Source organism: Coffea arabica, chromosome 5c (genome assembly GCF_036785885.1).
Source record: "Coffea arabica cultivar ET-39 chromosome 5c, Coffea Arabica ET-39 HiFi, whole genome shotgun sequence".
NCBI classification, from domain to species: domain Eukaryota; kingdom Viridiplantae; phylum Streptophyta; class Magnoliopsida; order Gentianales; family Rubiaceae; genus Coffea; species Coffea arabica.
This window is the reverse complement of record NC_092319.1, coordinates 6,013,688-6,020,440: the sequence shown is the minus strand read 5'-3', so window position 1 is coordinate 6,020,440 and position 6,753 is coordinate 6,013,688. Positions and strand designations below refer to the sequence as shown.

Below are 6,753 nucleotides of genomic sequence, written 5' to 3'. Positions count from 1 at the left end.
AAGTTGTATTATAATAGATGGCTGTAGTAAATATTCTTTTGGGTTGTATTAAGTTTGAGAGCTGATTAATTATAAGTGTGAGATATTTTGGAGTACTTTAATTATGTATTGAAGTTATTTGAAGTATTCCGAACTTTTGAATTAAGGATTGTAGTGAGTTCTGGCGAGAGTTGGGCAGGCGTCTCGCGGATACCCTTTGGTTCGCCTTAGGGAGAAGTGGGGGCGTCACAGAATTTCGTCGCTGGCTATGAAAACAATTGGGAGAAAGATTTTTCCGCTGAAGGGCAGCCATGAACAAACCCTAGTGCAACCCTTCGAGGTGAATGCCCTAGCAGCTCTAAGACAGAACTAAGCTATTACATATTATGTAATATATTAGTAATATATTATACACATGGTATGAATTGATCATGAGATATCACCTTTGCAGACCTCAACTACTACTTTCAATAGTGCCCTGTTATTGTTGTTACCTTTGCAGTTCTTGAAATACAAGATTTATTTACAAACTAAAGCATTTCATTAAGTCAATTTAAAAAAAAATAAATGAAAATGTATTGTTTGAATAACTATGAAATCTTTAATTAATTAAACTCTTTATGCCACTAAGATTTAGGGGTTGCTCCTTTTGGATTGATCTAAAGAATTATTTCAAAAACTATTGTTTTCTTTTTTGCAGAACTTTCTATTTATCTAATTTTGAATGCAATTTTACATTGCGATTTATGTCTTAACTCAAGATTCAAAAATAACATGTTTTCTTCTTATAATACGATACAACAATGACGAGAAATTTGAATTAGACTCAAACTTCAGCTGCTACAAGTGCATAAGTCATACACGACTATGTAGAATATTTAAATGTCGATACCACAGGGAATATCGATCAATTGTCGAAAGTATTTGAACTCTTTTATTATTTAGGCAATCACTAGTGCTACTTAAGTAAACTACACTACAAACATGTACTAAAATAAAGTAAAAACTACAATAAAAATCTCCTTGGATTATAGAATTCAGAACTACTCTTGCTAGCAAATTTCTCTTGTTAATTGATTAATACTACATCGATTAGTTATGGTGTAATTTCCTATAGTATATGATACCCGTTTTCATCGGTGTACCAATCCTACCTATAGTTAATCCATACAACTCTTGTGGTTGTAAAATCAACTAAAATCTCATGAAATAAAACAAACCACAAAGAAACCTCTACGTTTATGGGCGTACTCCCTAAATTTTGCACTTCCTTGAACTAACATTGAATCACAACATTCATTGATAGTCCAACACCTTCAAATAATCACAATTAACGGTCAATTAATCATGATTAATATAACTAAAATGCTAAATAATTTGCTCAAGATAATAGCATCAGTTAACCAAGAAACTATCATATAACAATCACAAATAGTTCATCCAAAATCTAGGTCATGAAACTTAGCAAATCATATAGCAAATGAAAACCAAATCCAATCTTGTATTATAACCAAATACAAGAAATGAAGAGTTAGAGAGAAGAACCCTTGTCAAATAAGCTTCCAAACTCTCCCTCCTTCATTCTCAATCTTCATCTAAAATTAGCTAAACACAAGAGTAGATGAACCAATCTAATCCTACACTACCTAAGAAATATAGAGTTTTAGCTATTTTGTGGCTGTTTTGCTCTTTTTTCAGCTACAAAAATTACCCATGGAGATCCTTTTTATAGGGAAGAAGAAAGAAAGCAATAGTTGAACAAATCTTTCAAGTTAGAAAGTTGTAGCCATCCAAAATCCATGGATGGATTGTAAAGAATCTGTGGACGGATTGCTTACTCTATTTTTGGTCTCTAAGGTGAAGTTTCTACCTTAATTCCATGGATAGAATCTATTCATGCACATTTGAATCTGTCTGTGGATTCACTATCTCAATAAAGTACTTTAAATTAGCTCTCGTGCAAGATATAAAAGTTGTAGATTGAATTAGATTTCCAATGAATTAAATATCAAGTCATTTAGAGGTGTAAGGTGTTGAGTTATGCTCAAACTACCCCTAATTGGTCAGAAGATAAGTAAGTGTGTTGGTTTCGAGGATCCTTTTTGTTTCTTCATTGCACTTTATTTATTCATCATTTGCACTTCATGTACACTTGAAAACCACTTTATGTCATCAATAACATTTAAATATATTCTCATTTCATTCCAATTGATGCTTGGATCTTCAAAACCTACAAATCATGAAATTTTCATTGTTTAGCTCGATAGGAATGCAATTTTCCTAACTTTAACCACAAACTATAAAATCCAAATAAATTTCTAATTATTTGACTTGAAATTAAATGAAAAACACTAAAACACACATAAACACCTAGACACAAGTATGCAAAATGAACACTTATCAAGCAAAAAGTCAAAATTAAGAACACGGTCCTACACATATCAAATCAACCTCTTTAAATGACTAAATCACTTCATTGACATCCAAATTATTACCAATAAATTAAAACAAGAGAAATACTCTGATAATCATGTACAGTATATAGTAGAAGATATGAAATAATTTGAGAAATAAGCAAGAGTCTGACTCCACTAGAACTTTTGCCAAATTCACTCCTATAGATAGCTTCAGTCCAGCAAGAGATTGAAAAGAAAAAAGAAATCTCAAATATGAATATTTACATGAATTTGGAAAACATGCCTAAGGTAGAGGAGTAAATATTTGCATTCTTTGAGGGTTGAGAATCGAAAACTAGAAACAGGGCAAATGAAACAAATGGAAAACAAACTAATTTAATACGATATTAATTACTCAAAATCTAGAAATTCAAGAAAATTCTTTACAAAATACTAAGTGTTCTTGGTCTAAAAATCAATCAAGACCCTATTCAGAAGAAGTAAAAATTTGGGGGTCAAGGATTGATCAACATCAAGAATAGTACTCCAAGTTATGATTAATTGACTACTATAAAATAAATGATCAATAATATTACTCCTGAGTAAGAGAAGACAAAATAATGCATCATAGACTTGAGAACCATGATCAAGACAACAGAGTTGATCAAGATTCAGTACAAAGTACTTGATAAAAGTTGAACCCTTCATTGTCGGCAAAGTAAACTTCTAGAGGAGGTGTTGCTTCCATGATGAATATTCAAGATTGTACCCATTGCTGCAGTAACAAATGAGAAATTGCCAAATGTAGAAGGATTGTCAGTGGACAAGTGTTAGGTCCTAAAGTAACCTAAGAGGTGAGGTGAATTAGGTTGATAAAAATTAAAGCAAATAAAGACCAATTTTCACCCAATTATTCAACCAAAATAATTTAAGTAAACAAGAACTCAAACAAACACAATAATAATAGATATAAGCAAATTAAGTCACAAAACAAATAACAAAAACAGAACAATAAAGTAAAAGTATTGCAAACTAATAAAACTCCCAAAATTCTTCCAAAGTTGAAGTTGAATCAACCAAGTTCTTTCTTCAATTGATGGTGACACTAACCAATTTGTACAAGTGAAGGCTCACTTCTTCCTCACCCTAAAAGCCTTTAGTTAAGCTAAGGAGTTTTACAACTCTCATAATTAAGTCTCAACTAACTACAATTGAAAGTTCATCCAATCAATTAAGCACTACTTTACAAATGAGGATCACCTTCACAAAGGTTTTATTTCTCCTCTCTGAGAAGCCTCACAAACCCAACTTTCTCCATACCTATACAATAATCAAAGTATATTTCTACCCAAATATCACTCTTGAAAACTTGTATTTTGTGTAGACAAAAGTCATTCTTCTTCTCATACTTGAGAGTATTTATAGATGATGAAATTTTGCCTCAAAAGCATCTCCAACGGTAAAAAAGCTAGCTATTAGAAAACTAGCTGTTAGAGCTGCTCAACGTCTAACAGGAACCCTCTACGCCCAAGCCCTGCATTCGAAACTTGATTAGATGTTTGATCCAAATTTTCTGCATTTGACAAATGCATCCGAAAGAAGGTCAGAATGTTCTAATCTTTGCTCTCAATATTTCAGACGACCGACAAATGAGATGCGTTTGATCCTTGAGACAGCGTCATCTTCTATTCCTTCTTGACTTTCTTTTCTTCTTATTTCAATTACTAAGAACCTATCCTAAATCATTTCTTATGTCAATACATTAGTCGAAATCATCATTTTGTTTCGTTACCATCAAAACCAAGGAATGGTCAACCTAAGTCTTCCCTTTTTGATGATGACAAACAAAGTGATGATTTCTTTGATGAAATAAACAAAGTAATGATACCAATTGTAAGGTCCTAAAACAACCTAAGATGGAGGTGAATTAGGTTGATTAAGAACCTAGTTGGATTAGAGGCAATTTTGCACAATTAAAATTTTCCAAGTTGTCTAAGAGATCAAATCACTTGTTTACACAAAAACCAAGTATAATCAAGTAGAATAAAGCAATGAAGAGCAAGTAAACAAGTGAAATAAAGGAATCAGAGAAATGATAAGATAGTGTAAACCAACTCTTCCAAATTTAACCAAATTTGAAGTTTTGTTCCACTAATGAAATTTCTTCAATTTGGTGAAGCAAACAAATCTTGTAAAATGGAAGGATCACTCTTTATTCACCCCAAGCACTCCTTGGTTGATCCAAAGAGTTCTACAACTAACTTTAATTAACCCTCACAATGCCACAAATTGAATGTCTCACTTAAGCTTGAAAAGCTTTTACAATGATTTCATCTCACAAACAATCCGAACTGTAAAAGGAAAGTATTTTCTAGCTAAAATCACTCTTGAGTATCCTTTTCTATTTTTTTATTTTTATCTTTTCTTACTGGAACCCATTGCCATTTTGGATTTCTTCAATGAACAAGAATGTCATTATATATATTTTTTAAATTTTAGATGGTTGAAAATTGGAATCCTCTACTTCATAGTAAAAGAATGCTGGTAGAGCCACTAGCAAAGAAAGGGAAATTGAAAAATAAAGGCAACCATGGTTATACTTATTTTTTAGGGATAAGTTTAGGAACTTCCCTTGAGGTTTCAAACAATCTCACTCAACTCCCTTTAGGTTTAAGAAATTACACTTACATCCCCTGGCATAGTAAAGTACATAAAATACCTTTCACTTGGTAGACACTTCTCAATTTAAAGCAATAGATTTACAAAACCCAAAAAAAACTATATTTCTATTTCTTATCTATTTTTGCTCCTTTCTTTCTAATTAATATACTATTATACCCTTTTCTATTATCTTCACTTTATGGATATTAGAAGATTGAAATTGCAAAATTAACAGAGGGAGCAGATTATATGTCAAACTAGAGAGAAATGACAAGTCTTGCAATTATAGAAAAATAAATAATGAAATTGATTATTGATATAGGAAGAAGAACTGGTGCATATTTAGAAATATTCAGAAACTTAATTGTAATTTAAGTACATATTCTTAATCTGCAGCTGCATTGTATAAAAAATAATGCCATTTCATGAAATATCGATCTTTCATCAAAATGGTAAGCTAATAATTGTAACTTTTCTGTTAAACACCGAAGCAACAAAACTGAAAAATTGAGCTGACTGCAAATTCCATAGTCAGACCTGAAAAATTGAATTGACTCACCAGTCAGAGCCGACTGCCAATTCTACAATTGTACTTTCAGTACCTTGGGCAGAGCTGAAAAATTGATGACTTGGAAATAGGAGGAGCAACCAAAACAGGATACCAACCGGGTCAATTTTCAAAGGATCTCTGTCGAGCAAGCGAGCATCAGCAGGAATGATATCAACAAGTTTTATGCTGATTATATCCCCGGGCACAAGAATTGAAACATCTTCCTAGGTTTTGACGAACGGAGAAAGGGAGAGATGAATAAAATACCCACTATAAAAATAAAAAAGGAACCAATTAAGGACAAAATTGAAGGGTGATTTGGAGAAAAGAAACTGATTCAAGACAAAATTGAAGGATTATTTGATTTTTACATCACCTTAGACCATCGTGTTGTCTCTCTTATTGAAAGAGATGAAGACAAGTTCGGACTTCGGAGTTCGTTGTTGTTCTTTGTTGTTGGAGATATGAAAACAAGTTACAGATTTGGAGAAAGTGTTTCTTTGTCGTTGTTGTTCCAAAAGTAAGAGATATGGGAAAAGTGTTTCTTTGTTTCCCGGTTTCCATGTCATAAGTCTGATGTCCTTCTAAATTCTTTTTTGGTCCAAAACGGGGAAAAAATTGGAGGGAGAATGAAAACTTTTCCTGACAAATTGATGTGGGGAAAGTAACTTTAGACAATGAAATAAATAGAAAAACATGTTTGCCTTTTGAAGGACATTTTCCCGACGGGTTGTCATAAAAAGTATTGTTTTTGTAACGAATAGGTTGGTTGTCATGAAAAATTTGTCACGAAAGAAATAATTTTTTGTAGTGACCAAAGATGTGGAATTTGTCATATTTTGCTTGTTGGCAAGAAAAATTTTTGTAAAATGTCGATAATTGCATAAGGATTTCTTTCATTGAATTAAAATTTTTTATTATCATTTTATTGTGGAGGTAGAGTCATAAGATATTTGTAATGGTGCTTTTAGGCTAGATTAGCTTGTATTAAAAAGGCATTTGAGTATTGAGATTTAATTTTGGGGTATAAAATTGGTTGTCAATGGTATGTGTCTGTGTCTGTGTATTTTTATTTTTTTGCATGGCAAGCATTGATGTTGTGTATGCAATTTGACATATTTTAGACAGTTATTTAGATTTGGAACTTATGATTGGATGGTTGCTAGG

General features: G+C 32.0%; 1 long non-coding RNA gene across 1 annotated transcript; it reads right to left on the bottom strand.

The window, feature by feature from the left end:
- Positions 1 to 2,925: 2,925 nt before the first annotated feature.
- On the bottom strand, positions 2,926 to 6,216 carry LOC140007418 (uncharacterized). The gene is made up of 3 exons (XR_011814727.1): positions 5,963 to 6,216; positions 5,596 to 5,856; positions 2,926 to 3,150 (listed from the first exon to the last, which is right to left on the bottom strand). It is a non-coding gene; the product is annotated as an uncharacterized lncRNA (long non-coding RNA).
- Between the last annotated feature and the right edge of the window lie 537 nt (positions 6,217 to 6,753).